We start from the raw sequence: 8,720 nt of genomic DNA, 5'->3' as shown, positions 1-8,720 counted from the left end.
TTGTTCCCAGAAACATTTGCAAGCCCCATAGCAAATTTCCCTTCATATCTAGTTGACCAGAGCTAGATCACATGCCCACCCTTAAATCAATCCCTGGCGAGAGGAATATTTCCATGTTTAGCTTTTTCTAGATTAAACCAAGCATCACATTCTCTTTCTTAAGAGGCTGAAAACTGAAAATTGGAGAATGGACTTACCCCCAAATCCATCCCTCCTTTCCTAACAGTTTCACTCACTGCTATTTCCCTGCACATGGTACAGAGCTTGATTAATATGTGTTGAGTCGATAAGTGAAGCTTGGCTCCTTGTCTTGGCCCTGCCACAGCCATGTTAAAATACCGAATGAACTTCTTGGACCTCTGTTTCCTCTTCTGCAAAAGGAGGGATTTAATATAGCTTAAGGCCAACTATCACTGGCTCCATTTCCAGGACTTCCTAGTGAATGCAAAAGGTTCCCATTCCTTAGGAGTACCTAGCCTGCCCAGAGAGTGGCTGTGACTCCTTGTGGAAATTGTCAGCAATGACAGCTACTGATGACAAGAGGTGTAATAGCCACCTTTGTCAAAGCCCAGCCATAGTTCAGCAGGCAGAAGTCCACATGCCTTCAAACCAGCTCTAGTTTCAGCTCAAGGCAGCAAACAAGGCAGTTTCTTCCTAGGAATGCTGCCTGGCCCTGTCCATCCTGCCCAGGGAAACTTTGCAGGCCTTGCCTCTTCTCAGGGTGAGGCAGTTGAGAGTTTATCACCATAAGCCATTGTTTTCACAGCACTGAGAGCTCTGGACTTTCCCAGGAATTCCACTGGAATGTAAACAGTCTTCAGATCCCAGGCAGAAACCAGCGGATATCCTGAGCTGTCCAAAGTCCCATGTTGGATCCCAAAGATTTGATTTCTTTTCTTTTTTTAATCTTAAAATGTATTTTTGCTCATTAGTTAGATTTCTTTTTCTATCTCTAAATATTTAACACACCTGGTATCAGTTAATATTAATCATCTGAAATGAAAGAATAAATCAACTGAATAATAATTCTGTAATGAAGGTGTCATGTAAACAAGTCTCCATGTTTTTGAACTCTATAAACTGTTAAAAACACAAGCTCATCAAATGTCCACCTTTTTGTTGTCTCAGCTGGGGATGCAATCTCACCCAGCACTTTGGGAGGCTGAGGCAGGTGGATCACCTGAGGTCGGGAGTTTGAGACCAGCCTGACCAACATGGAGACACCTGGTCTCTACTAAAAATACAAAATTAGCTGGGCGTGGTGGCACATGCCTGTAATCTCAGCTACTCGGGAGGCTGAGGCAGGAGAATCACTTGAACCTGGGAGGCAGAGGTTGTGGTGAGCTGAGATCGCGCCATTGTACTCCAGTCTGGGCAACAAGAGTGAAACTCTGCCAAAAAAAAAAAAAAAAAGGAGAATTAAAATTCTGAATTGTTGTTGTTGTTTAATGAAATGCAAATCCCTCTCCTTCCTATGCCAAAGTGCTCTGCCACCCTGCCATCCAGCATGGCCCTCAAGCAGAGGACTTCAGACAGATAGTCCACAGGAATTCTGGGACTAAAAACTTGATGTTATTCAACTTGTGTGTTGATGATGACTGTAGGGCTAATGTTTTTCTGCCTCTGTCTCTTAGATTCTCTCTGGACCATTTCATGGCTCAGGAACTACACCCTCCTTCCCTACTTCCTGAATGTATGGGATGGCCACGTATACTGAAGCTCAGTCTTATGGAAAGAGCACTTCAGAGGCAGGAGGATCTGGATTTGAATCCTGGCTTGATCCTGGGCTGAACAAGACCAGTTCTGCTTTCTGCCCTGAGGCAAGTTACCCAACATCACTGAGCATCTGTTTCCTTCGCTATAAAATGAAGACAATGATACCACGTGGGACTGTTAAGAAGATAAAAGGAGAAAGCACTTGAAAAGCTTCTGAACATGACCTCTCACAAAGCAGTTCAATAACTGTTAGCTCCCTTCTCTCCTCTTTGCAGCTGCTGTTTCCTGGGGTTGCAAACGTTTCTAGTTGAGCTCATGTGAGACCATCTGAAACATTCCAAGAAGTAGTCCAGATGTAAAGACAGCTTTATCCTTGGCCAGGTGCAGCCTTACTAGAATGGTCCATCTTGGTAGAGAATCATCTAGCCCCTTAGACAACTATGACACCAGGAACTGGATGAAACAAAGGTTCAGCTACAGGATGAGGATATATAGATAAATGGTGATGACATATTTCTTTCCTTTTTTGGTTTCCTTTTCCCTTGAAAATGCTTTTGGATCTCTGAGACATCCCGTTGTCATCTTCCTCTTTTAAAACCCTTCATGTGCGCTTTTCTATGAAGGGCTGGTTGGCAGCTGCTGAGGGCCCAGGCTGGAAGGAACTCACCGGCTCATGGCTCACCAACCCCTAACTACAGCTGGGTGGGCAAAGAGGGAGGCTGCAATTTCATTCACTTCTTTAGACTGATGTTTTGACATCTTCAGAAGCCCCTGTTAAAACGGAAATGTAGAATCTGAGTAGTGTGGTCAAACTGGTATTCCAGGACATTTTGGTGGCGACTCAAGTCTGATGAAGCTTTTCTAGTAACTTATGCCTTCCATTTCCTAGGAATAAGAGTGAGTGAGGGCTAAGGACACAAAACAGCAGCAGTTTCAACCCCACTCCTATAATATTCTAAAAGCCTGTCCTTAGATCTTGGTATTCTTCTCTCAGGCAGAGGGCTTAATAATATTAGAGAAGTAATATCCTGATATTTTTGCATTTAAGGTAAGCCACAGCCAGAAAGAACAATGGGAGGCCCAGAAGCCCGCCTCCAACCACTCCAACCAGATACACCAAGGACTCTGGCTCAGATCAGATACAGCCACCTTGGTGATCCAGAGAGGCCTCCTATTGGGTGCAGTGGCTCAAGTCTGTAAACCCACCACTTTGAGAAGCTGAGGTGGGAGGATTGCTTAAAACTGGGAGTTCAAGACCAGCCTGGGCAACATAGCGAGACCTCATCTCTACAAAAGAAAAAAAGAGAGAGAGAGAGAGTGAGAGAGTCCTCCTATCAGGAATCATGCTCAAGTTCTGATTCAATTTCAATGAGAGATAACAGAGTAAACAGCAGGAAGGAGGGAGATTCCAGAAAACCCCAAGACTACATTGTTGGGCTGTCATTGTTCATGGGAATTACTCATCTGAGGGTCTCCATCTGGTTTCACCCACAGGCCTGTGTACCATGTCTTGCTCTCTAGGAACCAGAACATCTCTATGGTTCTTTGGATACAAGTACTCTATATCAGTGGCTCTCAGATTTTTGTTTATTTTTAAAAAGGGATGGTGATGGTGAATTGCCTTAGGATTACTAAAATAAAAGCATTAAGAAACTCCCCAAAACTCCAACTACATCTGGAGTCATTCTTTCCTAATAGGGACAATATTTTATACCAAAAATGATAGAAGGGTTAGAAGGGCCTAAGACTCAGGATAAAGGATAATTCATTGCACTTAACTAATTTACATTCAGAAAAAAATTTTCCAAATTGATCTTGTTTTTCTCATTTTGCCGTGGGTTGATAAAACTTTATCACAAATTAGAACAGAGAATTAGGAGGTCTGAGTTTAAATCCAGGCCCTGATGCTATTTACATCCCCTGGGCAAAGCAATTATTCTCTCTTTTATTTTGTTATTTCCTAAAGGAAAGAATAGTATTAGTTGATTTCTTAAGCAGCTCTCAGTTTCTTCGAGCTCCTCTTTCTCTGACTGTAATGTGGAAAACTGGGCTCTGTTTCATACATAAGCACACACTTCATCTAATATTTTATAACAAGTATTGTTTCCCTGATTTCTCCATTTGCAGCCCAGATAACAACTCTCCTCCTAGGATTAGTGAAGGCTTGTAATATCATACAAAACCCAGTAATTTTCCCACTAATCGGGGAGTTTCCCAGAATTATCTGCCAAAGATTATTTTGGCACCTTTTTTACTTTTCTGTCATCAGCATTATCATCAACAAAAAATATTTCTTAAGTTAACAAGGAAAATAGTGAATACAGAGAATAAAGACATAATCACAGAATGGATAAAAGCTCAGACAGTCTGTTAGAGAGCAGTACTTTTCTCATATCTTAACCACATCAAGGACCTGGGGCAGGAATGATGGTGATTGAAGTGGCAGCTTTGAGGGTCACATACTGAAGTTGTTAGTGGACACAGAAGCCAGCACCCCCTTCTCATCGATCCAAAACCATCATAGAAGAAAAACAAGATTACCTAAGAAGTTGGACTAAGGGGAGGGCAGGAGAAGTGAGACTTTATGGGGCCAGAAGTCAAGGGCATTTCACAAAATAGAGCCATATCTTAAACCAATGCTGCGACTGGCTCCCAGAGACATTTAGTCATGTCTGGAAACATGTTTGATTGTCACATCTGTGAAGGAGTGCTATTGACATCTAGAGAGTAGAAGCCAGAGGTGCTGCTAAACATCCCAGAGAACACAATCACCCTATATACACAGGGCAGCCCCCACAATGAAGAATTATCCAGCCCAAAATGTCAATGGTGTTGAAGTTGAAAAATCCTGCATTGGAGTAAACTTGAGAGTGATCATGAGACTAAGAGCAGGAGAACATTTGACATTGGTGTGATAAACAAGGAAAGGGATATCTCTTAGGCAGAGAAGAGGAGAGTGAGGAGATACATTCCTTACTGAAATCTGGACACCTCCCATCCTTTACTGAGTCTAGAATCAGTCCTAAGAAGTACAGAAGATCTAGCATCCAGGCAGGGCCTGTTGTCCTGAGAGAAGAAGCAGGGAGTGGGGATGAGAAGCAGAGGGAGCTACTGCCCTCCCTCATCAGTGCATTTACCATGGAAACTGCTGGTGTGAAGATGGCTGAGACCACTCTGAATGAGAAGGAATGAGAGCAAGTGACGTGAGGGCCAAGTCATCAGACGCAGAGCAAAACAAGGTGAGCAAAGTGGATCTGCTCCCTCAAGGGGCGCAAACCTAATTCCTGCACATTCCCCAGCTCGGAGCAGCTGCCCTGTTAGAACAGCGCTACACCACTGCCGGGGTTTAGCACACAAAAATTCCTGACCTTAAGTGTTCTGAGTTACTAAATAATCCCAGGGTAATTAGGTAGTCCCAAGGGAATCCCACAGTTTAAAATTATGGGCTCCTGAAGGAACCATTTGGTCCCTAAAATCTTACTAAGATTCATTATTTCCTTAATCAATATTTATTGAATACCTATCACTTGTCAGGCCTGTCCAGCAGGTGAGAAAAAAATTGGGAGCAGAAACAGACACAGTCCTTTCATGCCTGGCACTTAGAGTCTTTCAGGAGTAAGCAAATCATCACACAAGTATTCTAGCTGAAATGCATGCTGTGAAGGCATACTTACTAGGAGGGATTATCATGGGGCGTCTGTTAGCCATGGGGGAATGGGGCAGCCTTTCTGTGAAAATGGGGCCAGGAAGGCCTTTTAACTAAGGGGGATTTACTGGGAATGACTGTGAATTTACATTCTTGATTGTGTATCTAAGTGAGGTTGTAGGTTCAGGTGCAGTGACTCTCTGACAGGACTGAGAGAAGTTGCTAAGTCCCCCCGAAACAACCCCATATTCTGTCTTTTCAATCTCAGTGGAGGCCAACTAAGTTTTCCAGTACTCAGGCCAACAGTCTTGGGTCATCCTTGACTCTGCTGTTTCTCACATCTTACAATGAATGAACCTCTACTTAAATTTTGCTGGTTCTATGTTAAGATTGTATGCAAAATCTGGCCATTTCTCATCAACTCCACTATGCCCTCAGTGCAAGCCACCAGCACCCCTCCTCTGGCTGTCTTCAGCAGTCTCCTAACTGATCTCCTGGCTCCTGTCCTTTCTCCATAGTCTATTCTGAAAATAGCAGCTGGCATAATTCTTGTTCCCTACAGTCTATTCTGAAAATAGCAGCTAGCATAATTCTTTTAAAAGGAATGTCAGATCACACTGCTTGTTTGTTCAAAACCTTCCAGTGATTCCCCATTGCACTCAAGAGTAAAAGCCAAAGTCCTCGCTGAAACCCACAAGGCAATTCCCAATCCACCTTTCCCGAATTATGTTCTAGGCCCCACCTACCTCCTTGCCTCCAGCACACTGGACTCCTCTGTTATTTCAGACACACTCCTTCTTCAGGCCCATTGCATGGGCTGCTTGCTCCCCTCGCCTGGAGTGCTCCTCCTCCCCATGGCCACATGGCTCCCTCCTTCATGAACTGCAAGTCTCTACTCAGATGCCAACTTCTCCATGAAGTGCACGCTGACTATCCAAGTCAAAATTACAACCTACCCCTCTGCACACATTCCCCACTGCCACTCCCTGCAGTCTGTTTTTTCCATAACACTTATTACTATTTCCCATCCTCTCTATATAATAGACTTAATTCATTTATTCATTGTTTATCTCCCCCCTATTAGAATTGTATGCTCTTAGGGGCAGAGATTTTAGCCTGCTTTGTTCACTGACATATTTGAGCATCCAGTAGAATGCTTGGCATATACATATACACAGCATAGATAGATAGATAGATAGATAGACAGACACATAGATAGATGACAGATAGATAGATAATAGATAGATGATAGATAGATAGATATTAAAAATGGCTATTCATTCCATTGCTACATAGATTTCGGTATTAATATTTTAAATAAATCTTACAATTGTACAACAGTGAACACAATTAGATTGCATTGCACTCATTCATAAAAATAATCATTTTTTTCAGTATAACCTTTTTTTTTCTTTTTTTTGAACCAATGTCTGGCTCTATTTTCCAGTCTGGAGTGCAGTAGTGAGATCACAGCTCACTGCAGCCTTGACCTCCTAGGCTATAGCCATCCTCCTGCTTCAACCTCCTGAATAGCTGAGACTAAAAGTGTGCACCACCACACCCAGCTAAGTTTTTGAATTTTGTAGAGGGGAGGTTTTACTTTTTGCCCATGTCTCAAACTCCTGGGCTCAAGCAATTCTCCCACCTTGGCCTCCCAAAGTGTTGGGATTACGGGCTTGAGCCACTTTGCCCAGCCTAGACATTTTAAATATAGAATTTCATTAATTTGATTGAAGCATGTCTTCATTTTTATTCATTTTTATTTTTATTTTTTCACGGCAAAGATACCATAGTATTTTATTAATGTTACAAAAGTCAACCAATGATCTTTTCATTGAAATATCCATGCTGAGTGATGATTCCACATATGAGGCAAAGAGAGATGTCTTTGGAGAAGGCACTTAAGGTAGAACATTAGCAAATCTTACCAGTTGGCTAAAACAAAAATGAGCTCATTCAACCTGGCTGGAGGCCTCTTAGGGCTGTTCCTTCTCACTGCGGCCAAACTAAAAACCAGTGACATTAAGAAAGCATCACATTTCCCAAGTCTGGGGGTGCCCCAGTGGGATGGTGCTGCTCTCAAAAGCCCTGTGTTCCTAAACACATCGATCCTCACAAGATCAGTTTCCCCAAGTGCTGGTTGCAAAAACAAGCTCAGGGCTGGCAGAAATTGTTCAGGAAGCTTCTTGAAGGCCCTCCTTTTATTTCTCAGTCTGACTTTCAGCTTGTCCCAGCTACTTTAATCAGCTTCAGCTTCCCAAGGTCACTAGCAACTTCTACTTTTGCTAAAATTCTTGGTTTTCCATGGCATTGGTTGTGACCATCTGTTAGACTAGTGGCCCCCCAATTAACTGCACCTCCACTTCACACTCTTTTCTTGAATCTGAGCTGGGCTTGTGACTTGTTTAGTAAGTAGAGGGCATAATCCAGCTGTCTTCTGGTTAGAAAAATAATAATAATCATCATCATCATCAATAGAGGGCAGTAGAAGGGATGCTGTGACAATTCTGTACTTAAGTCTTCAGAAGGCCTGACCACTTCTGCTTTAGAGCTCTTGGCATGTGAGAGGTCTAGCTACTCTGCCAGCCAGGCCACTGAAAGAGACTACATAGAGAAGGAGAGACTCAGGACTTCAGGCAGAAAGAGAAGCCCAGCCATCCCAGTCTCTCTGCCGACCTGCTGACCACATGAGTGGCCACCTGCAGGCTGGCAGAAGAACAGCCCAGCTGAGCCCAGCTCAGATCGAAGAACAGTTGGGGGTGGGATTGTTTTAAGCCACTAAAGTTTTGGGGTAAGCTTGTCAGGAACATTTGACAACCCAAATCACTGGTCATTCATAGATGACTTTTTCCTAAGTACAAGACAATTACTCAAATGCAAAGAAAATATGGCAAGTGTTTTCCTACCACAACCTTCTCGGTCAACAGCTGAACTGTAATTGGTCATTGGCTGAAAAAATAAAAAACCCATACCTTTTATCTTAATTCATAAATATCCATGATTCTTTTTCTATGACTCTTTAATGCCAGTGCAAAGGTAGACCAGTCAGCTTCTGACAGTCTCAAGCACTGGCTTAATTCTCATTTAGCCAAAAATAGAAGCCGTCAAAATGAATTATCCATGACTGGATACATGATGGTAAATGAGATTGTTCTCACTCTTCTAGGATGTTGTTACTTAATTTTCCCAAACCATTTCTTCTTATCATCTCCCATGATGAGAAAAAAAATTAAACTGGTTAAGGTTACAAAAAGAAAAAAAAAAGCCTATAACTAGAATTTGAACTTCCGTAATCTGCAAGATATAGTGCACCATTTAACTGCTTCCTCAATTTAAAACAAAATTCCATAAAATGTAA

This window comes from Trachypithecus francoisi, unplaced genomic scaffold (assembly GCF_009764315.1).
Source record: "Trachypithecus francoisi isolate TF-2019V2 unplaced genomic scaffold, Tfra_2.0 Lachesis_group15, whole genome shotgun sequence".
Classification (NCBI taxonomy): domain Eukaryota; kingdom Metazoa; phylum Chordata; class Mammalia; order Primates; family Cercopithecidae; genus Trachypithecus; species Trachypithecus francoisi.
Note: the sequence above shows the minus strand (reverse complement) of the source record.